Source organism: Carlito syrichta, unplaced genomic scaffold (assembly GCF_000164805.1).
Source record: "Carlito syrichta isolate Samal-C Ts95f unplaced genomic scaffold, Tarsius_syrichta-2.0.1 Scaffold304465, whole genome shotgun sequence".
In the NCBI taxonomy this organism is placed as follows: Eukaryota; Metazoa; Chordata; class Mammalia; order Primates; family Tarsiidae; genus Carlito; species Carlito syrichta.
The window spans coordinates 1,094,357-1,118,066 of NW_007248561.1; the positions used below are offsets into that span (position 1 = coordinate 1,094,357).

Genomic DNA, 23,710 nt, shown 5'->3' on the forward strand with positions numbered 1-23,710 from the left:
TGTTTAAAATTTTTCATAATTAAACGTTGGGGAAAAAAATAAACACCATATTTTTTCCCCTTGACATTGGCCCAGACAAAGCAATCCACCTTGATGCCTCTCTCTGGCTGTTCCACATGAGGAATCAGATACACGGGGGATAAGCAGGTCACAGGGAGAGCCTGGGTGGTGCTGGGCCAGTGTCCTGTCTTCCTGGAGAGCCTCTGCACCCACCACCCCAGCCCCCGCTTGTCTGCTTTGGTCTGAGCTCCACCACCTTCTGTGCGGCGAGGTCAGAAAATTCTGACATGCTGATTTCTGAGTAATGTCAGGGAGATGAATGGTAGCCCATACCTTTCCCTGAGTCAGGAGAGAATTAAGCCATTATCATAGAATTAGAACAATGGAATAATTCCAGTCCATCTCCCTGACACTTTTCTTGGTAAAAATGGAAGAGGCAGCTATGGTGTCATTAAGACCATAGGCTCTGAAGCCAGATTGTCTGGGGCCAAATCCAATTTCCACCACTTACTTGCTGTGTGACCTTGGACAAGCTACCTACCCCTCTGAGCCTCAATTTCTTAATCTGTAAAATGGAGATATAATAATAATAATAATAATACTATCTACCTCAAATTGTTGTTATGAGGATAAACTAGTGAGTGTGTGTGCAATGCTTGACAGATGGTGAGCACTCAAGAAATGGTAAGCTACTTTATTGCATCTGATTAAGGAAGAACATTTCCAAGTGCAGTACTTCATTTCAGATTGCCTGGGTGGGAACGAGCTGAGGAGGATGATATGATATGGGACCTGAGATTTAATCTTCTGATGATCTCAAGAAGGAGGGGAAACTGGGCAAGCTCAGCGACTCACAGAGAGAGGCAGGTCAAGGCTGAGCCAGAGCCTGGGGTCCCTCACTCTCCCAGCCTGAGATCCTCTGTTGAGCTGGGCTCTGGCAGTCTCTCCAGGCTCAACCCCCAGGGGGCTCATGCAGCTAAGTCTGCATACAAATCACCTCGGAGAAAAAATACTCCTTCATTTGAAGAAAAGAATCCACAGAACTGGGGCTGCAATGCCAGTGTGAATCTATGGCTGAATCTATGGCTACGCACACGTGTGTGTGTGTGTGTGTGTGTGTGTGTGTGTGTGAGGGGGTGTGTGTGTGTGTGTGTGTGTGTGTGTGTGGTCCACTCATAGGGAGCGCATGTTACCACAGTTTGGAGAAATGTCAGACTCTTGGAGAAGGAGATTTTAATTAGGTTAGAGTTGCCTCCAAAAAGTACTAAAATTAAATATGAATCCATAATGCATGGCATCATAGCTAATCGTATGCAAATGGGGCTGGGCTGGGCCTGGCTGAAGCAGGACTTGGGCAATTGTGGTAATTAGGAAAAATGGCCCCTGGCCAGCAGCCACCATCCTAAAGACACCGAGGCGGGGGGAGGGGGCCATTGGGGGGACCTTGGAGGGGTTGGCCAATGCCCTGTTAACAGCAGGAGAAGAGGAGGTAACTACTGGGTCTGCTGAGCAACGAGGCCACCCTCACCAACACCCACACCTAGGAGAAGGCGGGGGAGCAGCAAAGAGGCCAGCTCGGCTATTTCCTGGCTCCTTGGGGATGGCTGGGCTGCCCTCGTACCTGGGCTGTGAGCAGGAGGGCTGGTGTAGAACAGGAAACAAAGGAGCACAGATATGGGTTCTAGTGCTACCTCTCTCCCTAGCCAGCTGTATGACCTTGGACAAGTCACCAATGCCCACCCCGGGCCTCTCTCGGCTCAATTGCAAGTTCAGAAAGATAAACCCTATCCTTCTATCTTCCAGAGCTACCTGGGGGCCAGAATGCCTTGTAACTATGTTAAGAGCTATGGAAACAGATGCTTAATCTTTTTCTTCTTAATGTATATTCTCAAGAAACAAATGTCTACTGAGTACTTTCTAAGATGCACCAGGCGCTTTATCCTACCAATCCTATAGCCCATGGGGAACTGAGGCACAGTTGGAAAGTGGTAGATCTGGGATTCCAGCCTGGATCTACCTTGAGTCTTACTCAGGAACCCACTCTCTTAATATCTCTGCTACAGTTAGGTACAAGATGCCCCTGGAGTGAAGGGGGTGCTACCCATAATTACACGGGACAACTGACAAGGACACTCAGCCCACTCCAGCACATGGTCACTGCTGTGTGCTTGCAGGGAACACCCCAGAATCCTCTGATCCGACTGTATTGTGCTCCCAGTTGAGTCACTCCACCTGCTCGGACATCACTTTTCCCATGTGGTCCACATGCACTCTGCTGGTCCAGGCATCTTCCAGGTGCTTCCCAATTCCAAAGCACTATGACTGCATCAGGCAGTCCAGCACTATGGAAAAATGCCCAGGACTGGACTCAGACCAACTGCATTTAAAGCTCTTCTCTGAGGTCCTGGACAATCTGCTTGACCTTGAGAAGTCTCAGTTTTCTCATCTGTAAAATGGAGACTAATAGTTCTTGCCTTGCAGCATTGTTGTGACAATTAAACAAGACGATGATGACACTAGCTCATGTGCCCTGAGCTCTGTGTATGAGATGCTGCTCTGAGCACTTGACACATATTAGCTCATTCCGTCCTCACCAGCTGAATGTGAGCCCCAACACAGGCTTATGGGCCAGCAGGTGGTGCCTCTCAGAGTCACTCACTTAAACTATTCCACAACCATGGGGTGGAGTGGTCAACTTTTTCAGCCCCGTTTTATGGATGGAGAACTTGCCCAAGGTCAGGAGTCAGGATCTTAACCCAGCAGCAGCTTCATCCAATGCATGTGTGCTCAGTGCAGCCCCTGAGCGTGCAATAAAGGCAACTGTCATGTCTAAGGGAGTGAGAGTTAACTTCAAACTCTTGCCCTTGGGTAAAGATATGTTAAGATTGCACATGGAAAGCTCCCCACATAGAGTAGGGGTTCAAAAAGTGTCACATAAGTGAGTGAATTTTAGGGAAGACCCTGGATCTGTTCAGACTCCTGGCTCTTCCAAGCAGGGAGGCTGGCACTGCAACTGGCAGTCACCTCCCCCCAGTGGGCTTCCAAGGTCAGTATCGTGGGCCCAAGGAGAATGCCTGGCAACAGGGTGTCAGGGGATCTGTGCTGCCCTGGAAAGCAAGCCTTTCTTGGGGGTCTGGGCAGATGGATGAACTCTCCCCATGTGGCCCCTATACCAGAAGAATCCCTGCTCACGGTCCCAGAACTCTCCAGGTTCTGTAGAGGCAGGGGCTGGCTCCTCCAGTTGCAGCCCTGGGAATGATCCACAGAGGAGAAAAATGGGACAGAAAATGGCACCAAGGTTTTTGAGACGGAAAAAGTGTAAAAGTCCTTCCTTTGTGTGAGAATGAGTGCCAGGGGGCCGTTGCCTATTGAGTTTTCATCAAAGTAATTTATTGATCAATACAGCTAACATGGCTAGTTCAGCGATTTTGTAAAAAATAACCATGTGCTGGATGTGAGGAGCACTTTGCTGGATTGCGGCACACCAGGCTAGGCGGGATGGCCGTGTTTTATGGCCTTCTGGGAACTGGGCCCTGGCAGTTACATCTCTGTGGCTTTATCTTCGTGACACCAAAACATTTGGCTGGAGAAGAAAAAAGATGGGCCAATCTTCCAGATGTTTTGTCTACCTGGCAGCAAATATCAAGATGTCTCCTGCACAAGGTCACGATGATGAGCCTGAAACATCACAAGGCTGGGAAGGGGGTGATAAGAGAAGAAACGCGCTGGCCCAGAGTTGGGAGGCCAGAAGGGAAGGAATTTTACATTTACTGAGCACCTGCTGTTTCCCAGACCCTGAGCTAAGTGCTCTGGCATGTACCACATTTCCCTGTGTGTTCAGATGAGAAACATGAGGCTGGTGTTGTGTTCCCAAGGTCACAGAACAACTCCACGGGAAAGGAGTGGGTCACACCCACATCTGACTTCACAGCTTTCCTGGCGCAGCTTTTACTGGTTTGACTTGGAATAAGTGACGTGACCTCTCAACACCTCTGTTCCTTCATGTGCAAATCAGGGAACCTCAGTCCTGCCCTGACTACTGTGTTCACTGTTGGGGGGACTGAATGAGACACCCATGTGAACACACTTGGCAAATCTAAGAGAATTCCGCCACTGTGGACAGTGGTTTCTCTTCCTAGAGTTCCCCAAAGTGCCTAGCCTGGCTCCAGACGTGAAAACATGTTTAATAATTCATCAGTGGGTTAAGACAGATGGCTGAGTGTCCCGTCCTCCAAACATCTGGGTGCTCTTTTCTTCCAGATGTGTGGCCACTCATGGGTACAGACTCTGGCACACACTTCATGGAAGAAACCAACCGGAGCCTTTGCCACTGAACGTCCCACCTGTCCCCAGTAGGGTTAGGCTCCTTTAGGGCTCCACAGTGCTCTGGATGCTGGGGACTGGCCAGGAGATGGAAATGCCCCCGGAGGAGAAGGCCCTCCCCACAGAGAGCACCACTCCCCAGGGGTCTCATGCCAGCTCCTCCACCTATCCCAGTATCAAGTGTATGCTCAAGTCGGGCTCTGGCTGCTAGAGGCCCCTAGCTGCGAGAGGCGCCACGCACCAAGAACAGCTCCAGGAAAAGATGCAGTGAAGGGAGAATGAGGCTGAGCCCTGAAGGCTGAAAGGGCCAGGGAATTCAAGGGTCTGCAGGCTGAGGCTGTAGAGCAGCCTCTGGCCTCAGACCAGAACCTAGGCCAGCTGGGAAGACCCCTGAGACCAGTCAGAGCAGGGCTTTGAAAACTTCCTCCCAGGCCCATTGTAGCCCTGCTCCATACCCTCGCACCCCAAGCCCCGGGCATGGGAGCTTTCCTTCTGTCCTCGGACCACTCCAAGCTCTCCCTACCTCAAGGTCTCACACACGCTGTTCCCTCTGCCTGGAATGCTTTTGCATTTTTCCCACGGCAGGTGCCTTCCATTACTCAGGCCTCAGCCTAAATGCTCCCTCCTCAGAGAGGCCCTTCCTGCTCCCAGACCAAAGCGTGGCCTTCTGGTTGTTGTCATGCTTAGCATTTGCTGTAATTTGTAACAATACGTATTTAATTGCTTACTGTTTGTCACACTACATAGAAAAGACAAGGTCCATGAAGATGGAAACATCGGTCCATTGATCATCACTCTAAACTTAACACCTAGTAATGTACCTGGCACATAGTAGGTGCTCAACTAACATTTACTGAACGAGAAAGAGAAGAGAGATGTGGAGAGGGAAGTGGGGGAGAAACCAGGCAAGATGAACCACAGATCAGTTTCTAAGTGCCAGCAAGGACAGGCGTGTTCCATTCATAGAGTTCCTTTACTGGCAGATTTTTGGACACCTCTTCACATCTGAATGGAGTGAGGAGGTCTTTCCACCTGTATTCCATTTAGATCTGGTTTCTCCAGGAAAATTTCACCAGGTAACTCTGACTCCCACTCTGTGCCAGGCACTACGTTAAGCATTGTACCATGGCATTTGTCCCACAGAGGATAAATCACAACGAGTGGTCTCTGTGTCAGGAAGTGAGGAATACACAGGGAGGCCAGAAACACAGGTAGGGATCAGAGAACAGCGATCCCAAGTGGGCCTTGAGGACATTCAAGCCTGCCTTTTTTGGCTATGAGGTTGCTTTAACCATTCACGAGCTTGACCATCCCAGTACCCGAACCCACCTGGCCATCTAGCCTCCCTTCCTTGTTCTCTCTGTCTCCTCTCCCTGCTGTCCCTTCTCCCCTCTCCGCCCCCCCTTCTCATTGTCCTCTCTCCCTCCTCTCTTCTCTCTCTCTCTCTCTCTCTCTCTCTCGTTCTCTCTCATTCTCTCCTCTGTCTCAATCACTGGCTCCCACTTTCTGGCTCACTTTTCAACTCTCAATAAGAATTCATCTACGTTGGTTCATTCAGGGATTAAAACAGTAGGGTCAGAGAGCAGGGTTTAAATACCCCATTCCCATCTTAGCATCCAGCAATTCTGAAGCCCAGGAAACTCCTGCCCAGATTCTGTCAGGGCTCTAGGTTCAAAGTCAGACAAAAGTACTATTTAAAAAGTCATTTAGATTTCCTCATATTACTTAGAGATGTCGTAGAGTGAAATGGCTAAGGGCCCAGGGCTCTGAAGCCTGGCCTCTGAGGCAAGTCCTTGAATCTCTCAGGGACACAATTTCTTCATCTGTAAAATGGGAGTAAATTGTACCAACTCATCAAGTCACTGTGAGGATTAAATGAATGAATACGCAAAAGTGTTTACAACACTATCAGGCATAGCAGGTGCCCAGTAAATACTGGCTGTATACAGTATTTTTCCTGGTTTGAGTCAAGCTCTTTTCAGTTTGTTTGTTTGGTTTTAGATCAAGGCTATCTCCTGGGTTGGGGTCCACTTCAGGTGGAAGAGACAGGAGAAGCCATATCTCCCTGGGTACCGTGTTCTAAAGCAGGGACTCTAAGACATCACAGGGAGCCCATGGGACTCTGGGACGCCCCTGTCTTGAGCTCTCCTCTCAAATCGTGGATGGGGCTAGTGTCTGCCCCAATAAGGAAGTCTGTGCTGAACTGTGTCAGATAGTTGCTTCAAGCCAGAGCAGCAAGCACTGAGTGTGAGGGAAGTCACATATTGCATGGTCCTCTCTTTTCTTTCCAAGCACCAGGGAGGTGGAGACACCAGATATGCTGCCCCATGAATGGGGCTGATGACCCCAGCCTGACCTACTAGGGGTTGGGAAGAATGAAGCCCACTCAGGCTCCCACAGAAGCTAAGCCTCTACTCTGATCTCTGTGGACACATTCATTCCTAGGAGTGGAGATTGCCAGTTCCCATGGTGGGGCGGGGTCTGAGCTCAGCCCAAGGAGCAAGTTCTGAACTGAGCACCCAGGAATCCCTTGCCACCCTCGCAGGTGGTGTCGGGAGTAAGCCACTCACTCCACATCCCTGTCGGGACATCTAACACCATCAGCCAAGAACACTGTTCCCCCAGTTTCCAGGCCCAGGGAAACCAGATGTCTAGAATCCCAAACTGGAAGTGTTATTGAGTCTCAGGATTCCTGAGTTTGGATTTGGGATAATTCACACACCCAAAGTATGTCCCAGCAGGCAGGAAAGCAAACCCAGCCCCATATGCCAAGAGAGTAAGAGCCCCCACCAGGTCAAGAAAATCCACTCGCCCAGAAAGCTGGAGGTTCAGCAAAGAAAACATCTCCCAAAATAATCTGATGCTTCCTGTTACCATGTGGCCCCAAAGGGCCAGCGGAATCATGATCTACAGAAACTATTCTAGTCTGCTTTGTCCGTGCATGGCTAAATCTCCTTGCTGCAGCCACCTCCTGACAACGTCCACAGGAGAACCTGGACACCAGACAGCCCATACTATGGCTACAAGGGGCCCCAGGCCCAAAGCCTGGCTGGGGAGAAGGTATCCAATACCCCATGCCTGCCTGCAGATGGGGAGCATCCTCTCCCTTCCCCTTGCCCTCTCCCCCATCTCCTGTCCCAGCAGAAAGCGGCAGCTTTGCGGAGCCTCCCACATTGCAGTCCAGGTGGGGAACAAGAAGGGGTATGTGTCCGTGTGGCTTATTATCCAGCCCCAATTAGTTTCTGGGGCTGTGTTGGAGTGATGGGCCTGCGGCCACTGTGAGGGCTACAGGGAGTGAACAAGGACAGAGGTTGTTAAAATGCTCTTGCTGCGCTCTGACGCCTGCACCATGTCCTCGCGCCTCAAAGACATGGTAATGCGAAGAAGACTCGCAGCATATTTCCTGCCCGGCACATGTTAACTGAACTTGGGTAAGGCCGCCCTAGAGACACTGCAGCAGCTCTCAGACAGCCAGGTGCCAAAGGAGGAAGGAAGAACCAGGAGCATCCTAAAGGTACTGCTGTCCACCTTAGGGGTAGAGTGTTTCCACCTGGCTCCATCCCATCTACAATTCTGGAATTCAAGTTGACTTATCAGGCACTTATTAATTGCCAATTGTGAGCCTCACTAGTGGTAGCTGCAGGAAATACATAGGGAAACACACTGGTGTCAGGCAGACCAGAGTTCAAGTCCTGGCGATACCTGTCACTTGCTCACTGGGTACCTTCATCTCACTCAGGCTTAGATTCCTTACCTGGAAAGCAGAGATACTTACACTCGCCTAGGGGTGATTGTGAGGGTTTAACAAGATGGGAAAAGGGCTCAATAGACAATAGCTGTTCTCATCATGACAAACAGGGATGAGACAAGATCCCTGCCTTTGAGAAGCTCCTTGTTGAGGTGGGAGGTCAATGCCTCAGAGCCGGCAGGAGTCAGCAGGAAACATACAATGAGACAGGACTGATGAGAGAAAAAAATTGGAAAAAACTGCCCTCTTAGTCTGTCTTTTATTTACTCTTGATAATTAGAACACAGACACACAAGATACCTTACTTTTCCTTCTTAGCTCTACTGAAAGAAAAACTGCACAAGCAGGGCAGTATATGGCCCTAGTGTAGAGGACAACTGTAAGGATGGGTGCGGACTGTGGTATGTGGGAATGTGGGAAGAGAAGCTAGAAATCCAAAATTTTAAGTAAAAGTCCTAACTTTGGAATGTTGGCTAACTCAACTTAAAAAACTAATTCAACTGAAAATTGAGGGGGGTCATAGTCTAGAAACAGAGTTCAGAAAGAGAATTCCTTGAATTCCAAGTAAAGGGGTTTGTCTTCAAGACAATAAGCCATCAAAAGGTATTGATTTGTTTTAAAAAACACATACAGAAGCTTAAGAATACGCCTCATAACCACCACACTGTGCCTGATCTTCATGAGGTTTGCATAACCAGGGGCAAGCATTGGCCTTTTGAGAGAACTCGGCAAACCTGAATTTTTATACCATCTCTAGCCACACAATTGGGCATGCCTAGAATTTCATAGTGAAAGGAATCCAGGGCCCCTCAGAAACATTTCTGGCCAATCTGCACTTGCAAAGCCGAGGGCAAAACCTGACTAGGCTCCTCAAACTTTAGCCCACCTCACTTGCTTTTAGCTGCTTTTAAATAAAGACTCCCTCCAGCCTGGCTATACATAACTTCTCTGACATATGGGTCACAATGGTAGCAGTTGTAAGTTGTTTTTCAGGAACTCACAGTCAGCTCTTGTCCAGTTCAAACCGGATGAAACCACTGAGCCTTCACCTGGACCTGTGAGGATGCCTGATGGGTGACCTTTGACATCAGAGGGCCAAAGGCTCCACCCCCAGATCATGCTAATACTACCATTTTTTGAATATTCATCTCATGAAGAGGCACAAAGCTTGACCATGCTTGCATAGAACACCGATGACTTCACTTGGTCTTACCTTCAATCACATTTCCCCATGCCTCAAACCACCCTGCTCTCTCTATCCTGTAAATATTCTTAAACCTCATCTTGGGGGAGGCGGATCTGAGACCTGTTCTCCTGCCTTCTCACTTGGCTGCCGTATGAATAAACCCCTTCTCTGCTGCAAAACTCATCTCAGTGATTGGCATACTGCATGGCAGGCAAAATGGGCCTGGCTCGGGAACACCTGAATATTTCCCATAACAGGAAGCCCACTAGCCCCCAAGGCACCTTCCTGCATCATTAAAGAGCACTGCATATGGACGGCTGATGCTGAACCACAAACTACCTTCTTGGGACCATCACTCACTGGCTCCAGTTCTACTGGGGAGTCTAAGCCCAGGTTTGCACCCTCTTCTGCACTTACAGACCTTAGACATTTAGAGACAGCTGCTTGCCTTCACGCCTCCAAGTTCCGGTCTTTGAGCACCCTCTCTAGTGCTTAGTCTTCATACCTGTACAATGGGGACAGCACATACTCCTCCTTACTTCTGTCCTGGTGGGAGGAGTCTAAAACGGAGAAAGCATTTTTGCTGGAAGAGCTCATGACCTTTTTACCTCGGGCCTCGGATCTAGGCTCTGGTAGCAAAGTAGCTCATGGAAAAAACTATCTTTTGCCTGATGAGTCGAGCTCAAAGGCGTCTGCCCTCCCTAGCCTCAGGGGGAGACTGATGCCTGCACTGATGGATTGTTCCAATGTATTAGGTAGATAAAGAAATTGATTATTCCATAAATCATTGTCTCCATGAACAAAACCCCAATTTTTTAGAAAAAGAAAATATTATAAATCTGTCCGAAGCCTGTGAACAAAAGTGTAGCCATTTCAATTTAATTGTCTGAGAGCTTCTTTGCTACAGTCCCAGAAAGAAAAGCTCCTGAAGCTACTGACTTCCAAGTTAGATGTTCCCTCTCACCCTCTGAAAATAGCCATGCCATGTCATGGACGAGCTGGGTTTACATTGCAGCAGGAAGGATCTGAGTTAGCTAGAAAGGAGTACTTTCTCAACAAAGGAAACAGAACTGTATGCTTTAGAGACTTAAAAATTGATACTAACTCTCTCTCTACCTTTCCCCTCCCAACTCGTGTAGAAAAGTTAAGGTTCAGTTCTGATGAGAGACAGGGCACTGACCAAAATGAACCCTGGAGGGGGCTTGAGGGCAAGTGGGATGGCTCAGGTAAAAGAACATTCTCAGAACATTCTCATAGGTGTGAAATGATTTAGGAGGGGTACCAGCAGGGAGGAGGGAAGGAGTGAAGGAGGAGAAGGAGTGGTGTGGCTTCCCTGCTGATCCTACTGTGTGACTTTCAGGATGTCTCTCTGCTTCTCTGAGCTCCATTACTTCTCCCCAGGGCAATGGAGAATGAGGAAAATCCAAGGGCGGGGCTCTGGTCTGAAGTGCACACACCTAAGTGTTCAAGGAACCACAGCTGTCACTGAAGGTCACTTAATCGGACCTACCATGAGGACTTTCCACTGCCACCAAGCCCAGGAATGCTGCTCCATCCACCCCCTCATGTCCCAGAGCCCCCGCAAATCCTCTGCCGTGAGCACTCTGCAGTATACAGAGTGGGCGCTCCAGAAATGTTTGGTGAATCAATGAGTCAGCCCAGAATTCATGTGAAAAAGACAGGAAATAAACACGAAATTACAAACAGCATAAAAATAACCACATTTCCAAAGCAGATTTTTCTGATTCTGCGAATCCAAGCAGGAGCAGCAAAAGGCCCTAAATCCCTTCATACCTTATATCTCAGGGCCCCTGAGATAGATTTAACTTTGCGGACACCATAGCCCACTTCCTTCCTGACCATTCTGGATTCTTCTATCCGCTCTGTGATTGCAAGATGCCACCTTACCTTCTAAATCTCTGGGGTCCATTTACCTAAACCTCACCCTTTGTTCAGAGGCAAATGCCAATGCCTCTGATGTGATCATTCTAGCACTCGTCCCCTTCTCTGGCCCTTTGGCTTCTAGTCCAGGTGTTCCCAGCTGACTCTCAGTATCCCAGTGGTGGACAAAACTCCTCCTTTCTCTGAGACTTGCTGAGGTCATGCCTGGCATGACTTTTCCATCTGGGAGAGACCTTTGTCAACACCCACCCCCATCGCATGCCTTCTCAGAAGCATCCAGGTGGTAGAGCACCTGGAAATGCTGGGGTTGTCTGGGGAATGCCACCAAGCTGTGACACACTTAATTCCCATCACCTGAACGAAGAGTAATTTTATTTACTAGCAGAAAATACGCCTCTATTATAGGTATGCAGGGCTCCACAACTCAGGAAATAATAACACACAAAATACTTTTGAGAAATCACATTTAGCAGGACAAAAATACAGAACACAATCCTACTTACAAAATGCAATGTGAAAGATGATGCTGACAAGCCAAGCCAAGATGCTTAGTATCAGGTCTGATATTTGACAATGAATGCTCACTCGTTTTGTCATCTGCTGCTGCTACCTAGCAGACAAGCCGCACAAGGCACCAAAGGTTTAAGAACAATTTATGTGGAAGAGGGGAAAAAAGAAGAAAATTCTATCCATTAACTTCATTTCTTTTACCGTGTGTTTTCCTACTTGAACAACCACAAATCACTGTTCTTACTAGCCTACTGAGTGCCTACTAAACACTTCAGGCCAATTTGTGAATACCAGCATCCAAAAGGGATAGCATTTGAAAAAAAAAAAAATGCCTGTTTTAGCAAGACTTTACAGTAACATTCTCTCCCTGCCCACCTTCCCCCACACCCCAAAAAAGCATGCAGATGGCGCCACTGGCTACGTGGGGTCTGGCTGCTCTCCGTGGTGCTGAACACAGAGGTTAGAGTGACCCTTCAGCTCCTTGCCTGTTGCAGAACCACGCAGTGCATGTTATTTACAAGTTTTTCTAGACACATATGAATCCGATTTGTATTTCTCCCTCAATGTGGAAAAATGTTTCATAGGTTTGTTTTTTCACGTTGGAAAGGTCTAGGCTCTTTAGCTCTTTCAAGACTGCAAATGTAATGCTTCAAATTAGTGTGTGTGTGTACGTTTGTGTGCGCGTGCGTGCGTGCATGCGTGTGTGTGTGTGTGTGTGTTAGTAGGAAGCAGATAGAATTTCCTTAATAGACTGGGATTCAGAGAACCCATGCTTTTATCTGCTTTTTCCCATGACGCACCAAGTGACATGGCACAAGTCATTTCCCCCTTTCTGTCCTCAGTATTTCATTCTGTGCTAAAAAGTAAAAATAAAAATAAAATTTAAAAAGAATGGAGATAGGTAGTGCTCCTGTAGCCCTAATATTTGGGGTGCCTCCATTTGTGTTCTGGTCCTACGGACTCAGAGACCATAAAACAGCATGACCTTGCCTGGCTTCCTCCTACTGAAAGATTTCCTGGATCCAGAGGGAAGATGCAAGCTTCTGCATCTCTTGTGAGAAGAGATTTCTCTGCTCAGCTCTCCCCCAGTCCTCAGTCCCCATGGACCAGCCATAATTCAGCTAAACCTGAGAGTTCACCCATATTTTATTTACTGATTCAATGTTACGAGACAAGTAAAATAGACGGCTGTCACCTCTATTAAACTGGACAGGAAAAATGGTCATGTAGGCAACAGACTCTTTCTGCTCATAATGTGTCATTTGTTTCCTCAGGGAGGGAAGCAAGAAAAGGGGAAGGCCTGGCCCTGGGGGAGAGCCCAGTCCAGTTGTGTTCAGGAGGGGACATTCAGGGCTCCACTGCAAACCTGTCCCATCCTCACTCTCAGCAACACTGACACAGGAAACAGACCAGTCCAGTCAATCAGGAATCAGACCATCACTTAAGTCCTCGGTTTCCCCAGTGATCCAAAGGAAAGCCACTGTACTCATCCATGAGGCTTGAGATAAAGAATGGCTGCTGAGCCCCAATTTGCGAAGGCTGTCCCAAGGACACAAACCTCATCCAAGTACATAAACACATGTGCACACACTCACACCCCCTAGAGTTCAATTTGGAGGATGCACACATTCTCAGGGTTAAATGGTCCAGGTTGACTGTATATATAGCCTGAATCTCCAGGTTAACTGTCAACACCTCTGCTTTACACAAAGTTGTCATGTAGACCAGTTATCTTCACATCCTAGCAAGACCCAATATGGCAAAGACAGGAAAAGGGAGACCTGCCCTGTGACTGGCAGCAGGGCAATGGCCCAGTCACAGTTCTGCTGACTACTGTCCTGAGTGCCCAACCTATTAAGAAGGCACAACAGAAGTCCCTGTTCTTGGTCCAGCTCCTATAGGAAGCAGTGGAGATGCTGAGGAACAAGAGGGAAGGAGAGAGGGGTGAGGTCAGAAAAGGCAGAGGATTGTAGTCTGGTCTTCAGTCTCTTCTTGAAATAATCTGTGTCTCTTTCAAGAAGAGAATCATCATGCCATGAACCAGGCAGTGGATGTAAAGCCCAATCTTAGGCTTGGGAAAGAAGGACTCTCCACATCCAGCTTTGCTACAGACCAAATGGAAAAGGTCTTGGCATGGGGAAAAGTTGCAGAAGAACATCACACACATCATTAGTACCTTGACTTCACAGAAGAATCTAACAGCATCTTTCACAAAATCCTTATTGACAGAATGGAAAATGTGTTGGACTGCATGCTGGACCTGTTAGATGGGCTTATGCTCAAATCACCATATTCATTAATGCCTTTATTCAGCAAATATTTATGAATCATCAACTATGGGTCCTATCCTGTGCTATGCTAGATGCACTGGAAAAAGTGGCGAATGAATCAGCTATGGCCATGCTTGTACAGCAAGCATCTCTAAAGTTACTGAGAATTACCATACAGTAAGTGCTGGGGGGCAGTAGAGGCTGCTGTGGGACTCACAGAAGTGAATGGAGGCCTAGAAAGGTTTCCTGGAGGAAAAGACATGTTAGCTGAGACCTGAACATGAATAGAAGCTGGTCAGAATGAAAAGCAGAGCAAAGGCCCAGCACAGGAAGGAAGTGCAGTGCCTTCTGGGGACTCAGATGTCCAGGGCAGTGGAGCGGAGAGTGTGAGACAACAAGAGACAGTGCCTGAGTCCAGGAATGCCAACCATGGCAGATCACTGAGAGCCCAAGGGCATAAGAAAGCCAGTGGGGTTTTTAAGCTGGCTAACGCATAGGACAGTGGATCTGGGACCACTTGAATAAAGACTCTGACATTGGTCATTTCCTGCTTAATGTGTTGACAGCAAACATAGCTAGAGGGAGGGAAGACATGTTTGTCCTGGGCTCAGATGGCATGACGCATGCTAGACAACAGGATGGGGAGCTCAAAAGCGTCACTGTTCAGAACAGTGGTTCCCAGCCCCAGTCATACTACAGGCCAATAACCACATCACCTGTCGACCACTGACCCCAGGAGGGAGCACAAAGAGGGTGTAACTCATGCCTGCCTTCCAAGGATGGGTCAGCAGGAACAGGCTCTGGTGGTACAGAAACAGTGAGTAAGAATAATTGCTTGAAGCTTCGGTGATCGAATTTACTGGGGGATAAATGACAGGTTCTGCCCTTAGGCTCAAAAGATCAACTGCCAAAAGGAAGGCGAGAGAAGTTATACATCAGCAGCAATGCTGTGGAAAAGACCTCATGATCTCATGAGACCACCAGCTCAGTACGAATCAACAGAGCATTATGGTTGCTAAAAAGGCTGGAATAATCTGGGGTTGTATAACTAGACACCGAAGCTGAGATCTGAGGAGGTGATGATCTTACTGATTTCAATAAATAAGCAGCACTGTGGGTAGCTTTAGTCTGAAGAAATGCCTTTCCATTTCTATGGGGGTATAGAGTGGGACAGGGAGCAAACTTGAACCAGAATCAGTGGGCATGGTGATCATAATAGTAAGAATACCAGAAAACATTTATGGAGCGCTTACCATGGCTGTGTTCTAAGCACTTTATATGCATCAGCTCATTTAAGCCTTACAAAAACCAGGAAGAAGGTGGCACCACAACCACGACCATCATCATCATCATTTTGAGAGATTACATAGTTGCCCAAGATTTCATAGGCGGAAGTGATGGAGACAGCCTTAAAACTCAGGCTGTTGGATTCCAGAATCCATGAGCTCATCCTCAATACTAGATTGCTCAAATGTACTGAGAGCTTCCTTTTGTGCCAGGCATGTTAATTCTCACAATAATCCCATGAGGTGAAATCTGTTATTATCTCCACCTTATAGGTGAGGAAAACAAGGCTTAGAGAAATTAAGTGACTTACCCAAAGTCATTCGGCCAGGAGGGAAGGACTGAGAGTCTAAACTCAGGTGGGTGGATTTCAGAAACCACACTCTCAACGTCCGAGTTATATTGCCTTCCTGGAACTGCAGGGAGACATGGTTCAGATTTTTAGGGGGAAAATTGCAACAAATATTGTAAAGCACTTGGGATAAAGAATGAGTGGGATCTAAAAGTGGGGGGCTTCCTATTACAGGTGGCATTCAAGAGACTAGATAACCATCTGTGTACAGTGGGGTCCTCCATTGACCTAGAACAGTAGTTCTCATAGTCTGGTCCCCAGGTAAGCAACATCAGCAGCATCTGGGGACCTATTTAAAAGACAAATTCTCGGGTCTCACACCAGACCCACCGAATCAGGAGCTCTGGGGATGGGGCCCAGCAATCTGCATTCGAATGAATATTCCTGGAGGCCCAGAATGACCCCTGGGGTTTTCAGCCTGTATTCTATGATTCTTCATCACAGACAGGAAATGTGATGCCTGGAGCCCTGGAAAGTCCTTGGCTCCCCACTCCTGCTTTTCCGCCCAATTGGGCAGCTTTTAGGAATAGCATATTTCAGTTCTGCAAAGCAGATGCAGAAAGGCTTTGCAGAAGCCTCCCTCATTCCCATATTTAAAGAGCTCATCCCTGCAGTTGTTCTGAGAACTCTATAAACCCCCTTCTCTAGCCAGGCTGTCTGCATCAGTCCCTTTAATAGTGCAAGACTTAATCGTCTCCTATGGATTGGAACCCTCTTCACACAAACCAGAATCTCCGCTCCGTCTCGCGCCTCTCTCCCCTCTGCTGTCCTTAACCACCATTCAGCATGGCACCAAAGGATTTGGAGTCGAAGCCGCCACTCCCCCAGGATCTCACTCCATCTCATTAGCTTCGATCTGTATAATCACCATGGGGACTCTCTCCACCCTGGCTTTTGCCCGTGGCCTCATTACCTGGTGTCTCCCAGTAGAGCCGAAGTATGTATCCCCTAGGGCCCAGTCTCTAGTCACAGACCCTTGCTGGTCTCTGCTGACTTGCCCAGGAAACGAAATTGGACTCCCCATCCAAGGAGGGCTGTTCAGGACTCCCTGGACCAGTACCTCAAGAACAACTCATAACCAGGGCCTTCTCAGCTCTGCATATATGCAAAATTTATTTTAATCAAAACACTGCACATGCAGAGAAGAATGTGCACCTCCTGGGCTGCAGGTGTTGGTAAATAACAGGCCAGCAGGAGTCTGGGAGCTGACATCAGGAGCATTCCAGGAAGGGCACAGGCTGCTGGACCCACCCATTTCATTGCAGGGCACATGGGTATGTGAGCAATGGAAAAGTGCCATGTGCTGGGCTGCATAAAGTACTGAGCACCAGGCTTAGTACAAAGCCAAGGGAATGTGAGGGGCAGACAGCCTCAGAGCTCAGAGTCTGATGGTAGAAACATGGCCTCCACCCTTAGGGAAGCCTTTCTTTTTTCCTAACATTTATTAAGCGTCAGGCACTGTGCAAAGAGCTTTACATACTTTATCTCCTTTAATCCTCACAAAGGTCCTGTGCAGACAATACTATAAGGTTCAACCACAAGACTTGTGTAGGTCAAAAACAGCTGAACATGGTTCAATCTAACATTAATCCATCTATCTCACAGATGAGGAAATGGAGGCTCAGACGGGAAGTGACTTCCTCAAGGTCACACAGCCAGTACATGTTGGACTCATGCTCAAACGCAGACCCAGCACATTTCATCAAACTCAAGACACACCATTATTTCTGTAGTGCCAAGAAAGAGAAAATTCTGTAAGTAAACTTAGACATGACATGTGAGACACATACTGATTTCAAAGATATGAAAATGTGAAAAAAAATCCATCTTAGAATCAATGAAATGTATTACTTTACTCAAAAAAAAAATTCATTCTGCTTCTTGGCAGTGATGGGGGAGAGATGGTCTTAGACATCCTTGAGCGGCTCCTTGTCTAACGGGGACGGCATGATGCATGTGTATTAAGGAAAGCCTAGACACACTCCCAGCAGAAGTCCAGCCAAGGTCAATACCATTAGAAGACAAGGTATAAAGGTCAAGGGAAGCAAGGAGAGGGGCCAGGGTGCCTGGGCTATGAGGAGATGTGGAACAGGAAGCAGTGTAGACCCTGGAGGGAGAAGGCAGGGCAGAAGGCTCTCTGGGATGTGGCTTCTATAAAACGTGGCCAAAGGAAGAGAAAAACAATCCAATGAACTGTTGTCCTCACATCCGGTCCCCTGGAGCTCAACCTGGTCTCATCTCTCCAGATCATACTCAATTAGGATCTGTCTCTGGAGCATAAAGAGAAGCAGAAGGAAATGTTGACTCCAGGAGCAACCCCAGAGGCTGGGCCAGGGCCAGGATTTAAGGAGGCGCTCGCTCTCACGGTCAGTTGTGCAAGCAGAGTCCCCATTTGAGAGCCTTCTTCAAGTCTGCTCTCTGGAGGCCTCCCCAGAGCCCCCCAATCCCAGCCCTGTGCACAAACTCCTCAAACAGCAAGAAGAAATGCCTGTCTGGACAGTATGTAAGCTTTTTTGAAAAGACATCACACCTGTTTAACCCTATTGGGCAGTATCATTCCCATTTTACAGATAGGGAAATGGAGGTCCTAGAAAATAACATGAAGCCCCACCCTCCCACCCCCTGCTGACCATGATCATCCTAAATCTGCCATTTCTGTAGTGACTCTGAGCAAAGCAGCTTCCCCCACTTCCAGAACAGCTCAGTCCCTGGCAGCCACCATTATCCCAAGCTCTCCTTGTACACTGGAAGAAGAAGCATGCCAGAGAGAAAATGGTCAGCTTGGGTTTCCCCTTGCTCTTGTAGAGGTAGCATGGGGGACGGTGGACTGAGTGGGCTTTTCCAGTCAGGTCCCCATACCCAAGTCACAGTGTCTGTGGGATGGCAACCCCTAGTCCAGGGCCCAGCAGTAAGAGGCCTTACCCTCCCACACTGCTCACTGGACTCAATTCCTGACACGATAGGCACCACTTACAAGGTCAGGATGTGACTCCTTGCTTAAAAATAAAGCCTGTTAGCTTGGAAGAGAAGCTAGAGAGGAGAAGGGAGGAAAGGGAGGTAAGGGAGGAAAGAAAGAACAAAGACAGCTAATTCTTCCATCACCTTCTCTTGCCAGGTCACTGGGTGATGAGGATGGAGGTGAGGGGGAGACACGAGGCCCTTGGGTGTCCTCAAGGCTTTGACAATGTCTTTGAAGACAGTCTGGTGGCTCCCAGGGGAACATGCAGACTGGAGACCCCAGAGCATAGGGATACATGTGCTGGATTAGCCTCACCCTAGAGAGAATCCATGCTTTATTTAGGGCTTGGATTAAAGTCTCAGACAGAGTCCAGGAGCTGTAGGTGAAGTGTGATCACGCAAGCATGAGTGTTGGTGGGAGGAAGGGGAAAGATCATCTGTGTGTATCCTCTGGAGGAAGAAAGGGGGCTACACTGCTCATCAATGAGGCCCATCTGACACTGAGAACTGGCTCTGGTGCAGTTCAGAGCAGCAGAACCTGCTGTCATCTTCCTGTTATAAGACAAGGGCAGCCCCGCCCAGTGAGACCACACTCAGCAACCAACTATGGGGGTGGGGCACTGCAGTCATCCCCTTTAAAAAATTGCTGCTTCCCATCTCCAGGAGGCACAGTCCGCTGAAAGCACAGAATCTGATTCCAGCTGACCGCAGTTCTCACCCTGCCTCTCCCGCTGCCTGGCTGTGGGATCTTGGGCAACTGACTTTACCAAGCTCAGTTTCCTCAGCTGCAAAATGGGATCACGGCTACAGGGTTGTGAAGGCTACATCAGACAAAGGGAAACCCCCAACAGCTACATTTATTGAGCACTTACTACTCACCCACAATATGATTCATGATTTGAAAAGCATTTGGCACAGGACCTAGCAGCTAATAAGTGCCCGATAAATTGGAGCCATCATATTCTTGTTGTCATTGTTGTTTTATTATTTTGATTTGGTTCCAGATCCAGGTGGGGCCCCGGCAGCAGACTCCGTGGCCGGCTCAGCACAGGCACACTGCCCTCTGGTGCTGTTGCCGGGGAATCAGCACCTGGAAGAAGGGCGGCTCCAGGAATCCAATGCATGGCCAGGGTGCCAGCCCCATCTGTGTCAGCTCCAATTCTGCACTGGGACCTTGGAGCACCCACCACCTGGAGCTGAAGCCCCACACACCAGTGTCAGGAGGACAAGCCAGGGTCTGTTAGGGGCTGGTCCCTGGGAAGGCTCTGCTCCTAGAATGTCAGTTCTCTCTGTTGCTGGGCAAGGCATGGGGAGCCCCGGCTCCTCCCTGCACTGCCCAGCGGAGGGAAGCACAGGCTCTCTCAGTTTCCTCCAAGGGTCCTTCGTGAGCGAGGTGGGGCCAGGCTGCAACTGCGGAAGGAAGAGGCAGGGGCAGCTGACTGTGGCGAGTGGAGAAGGCTCGATCTCAGCAGCCCAGAAACACAGTCCCAATCACTGGCCACAAACAGGTCTTTCCCCGAAAAGGCACCCTGTAAGGGACCCTGCAGCGTCCCTTGCATATGGGCTTGCACCTCCCCCAAGAGGAGGCGGAGTCCTACTGTCCTCCCCATGGAGGGAGCTCTATTTTCTGGAGCTGGGACATGTAGTGCTTGTGGAAACGTGGGGACTCAGGGAGGCTCACAGGCCCCACAAAGGATCCTAAAAGCAGCCAGACTGCTGGGGGGGGAGATGAAGAGCCAACCCACAAAGCCCTTTTTAAAATAGCACAGTGAGCAGGACTTCTGAAGTCATCCGTCCTGCCAGCTGCAGGGGGATGCAGTTTGCATAAACCACCTCTAAAAATCCCAGGTCATCCTGATGTCAAAAGACTGTTTAGTGTAACCCAAGGCAGGCGTCAAGAAGAAATTAAACTCCTGCTGGAGGAGGAGAGTTGGGCTGACAGGAGCAGCTGGGCTGAGAAGTGGAGGCAGAAATTCCTCGAGTTAATGCTTTCGAAGGCCCCTCGGGCCACTCCCAGGTCTTGTCTGAAGCTATTTACTTCCAGGGGGGAAAAACTATTGATCTTCATTCAGCTGCTGTCTGCTCCTACGAGGCAGCGATGTTTCAGCGCATCACCAGTCACTGCGAGAAATTTCTCATTGTTCCACACACAGCGGCTCCCAAACTCAAGAGACGACTGTTCGGGCAGATGTGGGTGAACTGATCAGAGGAGGCACAGACAGGGCTGGTCTGGGAACTCCAGGGGAGAGGGGCCTCTGGAATGGGCTGCGGCCCCCTGCTGGGCCCCTGCACATTTAGGAAACTCGAACCTTGCAGCGCAGTTCTGCAGATGCTCAGAGAGCCCAGAGCTGGGCCAATCCTTCCCTCTTGGCCCCCATACACACACACACACACACACACACACACACACACACACACACACACACCTGCTTTATGACTCTGCAGTCATTTGGCTTCAAACTTCCCCACTGGCTGGAGATAGCACCATCCATTTGAGCTCCTGTCACACAGAAGAGCTGGTCGGGCTATCCCAGCTGCTGCCACCACTGTCTGGTTCCCTTTTCAAATTCCAGGCTGGCCCTCAATCCTGCATAAGTCTGCAACACGAGGGAGGGAGGGCCAGAACTAACTATAAAACCTACAATGGCGCTAACAGTTCCCATCCGCCTGCACTAAAGGGAAGTTTGAAACCACATAATTTATTGACCATTAAGGTCAATCAAATAGTTTATAGATGGAGAAACTGAGGCTAGGGGTGGGAGGGAGAGTGTGATTGGATCAAGGTGGTCCAAAAAACTGGTGGCAGACAAAGCAGAAAATCCAAATCCAGACTTCCTGGCTCCAAGTTCAGTGCCCTCTCCACTTCAGCACTAGATCACCTAACCTGGAAATCCAGGTCCCCACGGAAGGTCACTGAAGCCCATTTGACTGAGTGGACCCATGCATTAAACTGCTTTTCATGAGTTAAGGCCAGAATTCATCCAAACAATAATAACGATGATAATAATAATAAAATGCTGAACAATATGCCTTGTAAACCTTCAATGAGCAACACTTGATAATCATACACAGAATACATCTTCCACATATTCATATAAAATAATCAATGATCATTTTTTTTCCGCAGACTACAATCCAATTACTCTCTCTCCCTCGCTCTCTCCCTCACTCTCCTTTGTTACTTGCAAACCATCCAAGCAATCAATGCCTTGACCTCTCCCTCTGATAGACACAATTACAAAAAGACAGAGCAATGCAATTCATCTATTCAAGACGGATTGTTTGAACACTCTGTCACACGGCTGAGCTATCCATCTCCTTGTCTCAGAGGAAATTTCAGCCCCCAAAAGAGGCACAAAGAGAGGGGGCGGGTGCAGTGCTCCCCAGCCCAGAGAGAGCCCCTCTCGCACCTGCAGGAAAACCCTCTCTCGGTTGGTGCTCGGCGACGCCTGGCTGCAGGAGAGGGATTCAGCTCCAAGCTCAGCCAGCTCGGGCACCAGTCTAGGGAACCAGAAGCACCGGGCACACTCCAGAGCTCAGTTTCCAGGGCCTCAATTACTGTAGCCCTAGCCCAGAGCCCTGGGATCCCAGAGGCGGGAGGGACGGGAGAAGGAGATGGCATCAAGCCCAGGCAAGGCAGTGTGTTTGCGTTTCAGCATAAGATCCCCCCCCACTCTCTCTCTATGTCACATCCACTGTAGTTCCCTGACTCCAGTGGGGGTGAGCAGGGGCTCAGAAGGACAGAAACTCAGCTCCCCGGGAGACTCCAGGCAAGCCCAGAGGCCTCAGAGCCTTCCCACCCTCCATCCAAGCTGGCACAGCTCTGGCGGTCACGTTTGGCACAGGCACAGCACCCCAGTCCATGGGCTGAGAATCAAATGGGGCAGGGCTCTTGGATACAAATGGCCTGGGCCGACACGCTAATTAATCCTAGGACTTAATACGAAGAAGATTAGAAGAGAGGAGGGCTCTGCCATCCCTTAATTGCATTATTACACGCTGAACCCAAGAAAGGGCGAGCAGGCTTGGGATGTGCATTTCCTCAGGCCTGGGAGGAACTCCCTAGCCCAATTCAATTTCATGGTAAGAGGGGGGCAGGTAAGGATGCATCACCCTGAGTCTTTTCAGTTCATCCCTCTGGGGCTGCCCTTGCCTGTTCCTGCCTTTCTGGGCCTCCAAAGACTTCCACCTCTGAGGCTCAGTCGGGAGCACACCTCTCCCATCCTTGTGGAGGAAGGACCGAAGAAGAGGAACCTGCAACACGGGATGGGCACACAGCATCCTCTGAGTCACTCCTTTTTTGTCCCAAGGGCACCCTACCATGCAGGCCCCCAAAAGGCAGAGGGAAGGAGAGAGGGAATAAAGAAAGTGCTGGCCCACAACTAAGGGGCTGCCTGCCCCCTGGAACGGTGCCAAGCTGGGCGCTGGGGCAGCAAAGGAAAGAGACAGAAGACGTTTTCAGCTTGCCAGGAGCAGCCTGGGCTGTGAAGGGTTAAGCCTGACCGTGAGGGCTGTCCCCAGAGTCCCCTCCCGTGCCTGGCCTCCTCTGCCTCCGGCTGTCGGCCTACCAGGGTCCTGGGCATGGACTGGAAGACCTCAGAGTGGGCAGAGCTGAGGACAGTGCTCTGCTCCATCCAGATACGAGTGCGAGAGGGCCTGCCCCTGGGAGAGAGCTGGGGAGGAGACAGGCGCTCTGGGTTTTCTGACCGCCTCCTAGGAGAAACTCAAGTACGGAAGCCAAGCCCGACACCGGCTCCTGGCACCCCGTTCTCGCGGCTGGCAGCCCACGGTCTGCCCTGGAGGAGTAAGTCCGCCCTGGAGAAGGGCCGCCCAGGAGGATGGTGTCCCTGGAGGCGCAGCGTTCTGCTCCCCTTTCACCAGGCGCCTCCGCCAGCGTCTGGCGAACCCAGGCGGCCCAGGTCTCCGGCCTGGCGGCAGGAGCAGGGCCCGCCGTGCTGGAGGCTCCGTGTGGCCCGGCCGGGCCCAGCCCTGCCGGTCGCCGACCTGGGACACGCATGGCCCTCGCAAAGCCCAGCGCGCTGCCCAGCGCGGTGCCTGGGGCGGCCACAACAAAGTTAAAGCCCCGAGTAAGAGTCTCGGGCGAGAGGAGACGCGGAGGAGCCCGAGCCTCAGAGAGCCGCGCGCAGCCCCGCCAGCCGCCGCCAGCTGCGGAGGGA

General features: G+C 49.7%; 1 protein-coding gene across 1 annotated transcript in view; it reads right to left on the reverse strand.

Annotated features, from left to right (window-relative positions):
* Positions 1 to 23,710, reverse strand: part of GRIK3 (glutamate ionotropic receptor kainate type subunit 3) — a 226,651-nt gene that overhangs the window by 202,191 nt on the left and 750 nt on the right. The window lies entirely within an intron of this gene.